Below are 822 nucleotides of genomic sequence, written 5' to 3'. Positions count from 1 at the left end.
TGAATAAGGACTGCCAATCTCCAACCTCACTGAGGGCTTGGGGAAACTACAGTGTCAAATGCTCATTGGAAACAAATGTGACAAGGGTACCTCAGAAAAAATGAATTACTCAGGAGACTGGGTTAACTAATTACAATTTCCCATGTTACATTTTGGGCCAATGCCTCTTGTCTCATCACTGGGCACCTCCGAGGAGAGCCCAACTCTGTCTCTTCTGCAACATCCCATCAGGGAGGTGCAGAGAGTAATAAAACCCTCCTTTGCCTTCTCTCCCACTGCACCCACCCAGCTCTCAGCCTATCCTTGCATGACTTGACCTCCAGCCCCAACCAGGATTTGGTTCTTCAGCTGCATTCCCTGCCAGCCCCAGCTGTCTGCAGGTTTACATCACCCTCTTTGTAAGGATCTGCTTTGTCCAGGCAGTTGGGGATGTTGGCAACACGGTTCTCCTTAGGCCATTGCAGCATCGCTGATGCCTGCTGTGCCACCAGCTCATGTGACATCCAGGTGCTGAAGATGCAACCATGGTGCTGGGCAGTATCCAGGCCATGTGGGTAGACATGATGCTTAGTGACATGGTTTAGTGGTGGTTTTGGCAGTATCAGGTTGATGGTTGGACTCAACGATATGAAAGATCCCTTCCAACCTAGACAATTCTATGATTCTATGATCATGCTAGGTGCATTCGAGATCTTCTCCCTGGTCACCACCCTATGGCAGAGCTTTGTGGACCAACCCGGTGGCCATCGTTTCTACAAAAGCTGCATCAACCCTTTCCACATCCCACTGAAATCACAAGTGTTGAAGACAACCCGTTCCATA

The sequence above is a fragment of the Larus michahellis genome, chromosome 1 (assembly GCF_964199755.1).
Source record: "Larus michahellis chromosome 1, bLarMic1.1, whole genome shotgun sequence".
Classification (NCBI taxonomy): Eukaryota; Metazoa; Chordata; class Aves; order Charadriiformes; family Laridae; genus Larus; species Larus michahellis.
The sequence above is the reverse complement of the archived record's forward strand: the minus strand, read 5'-3'. Positions refer to the sequence as shown.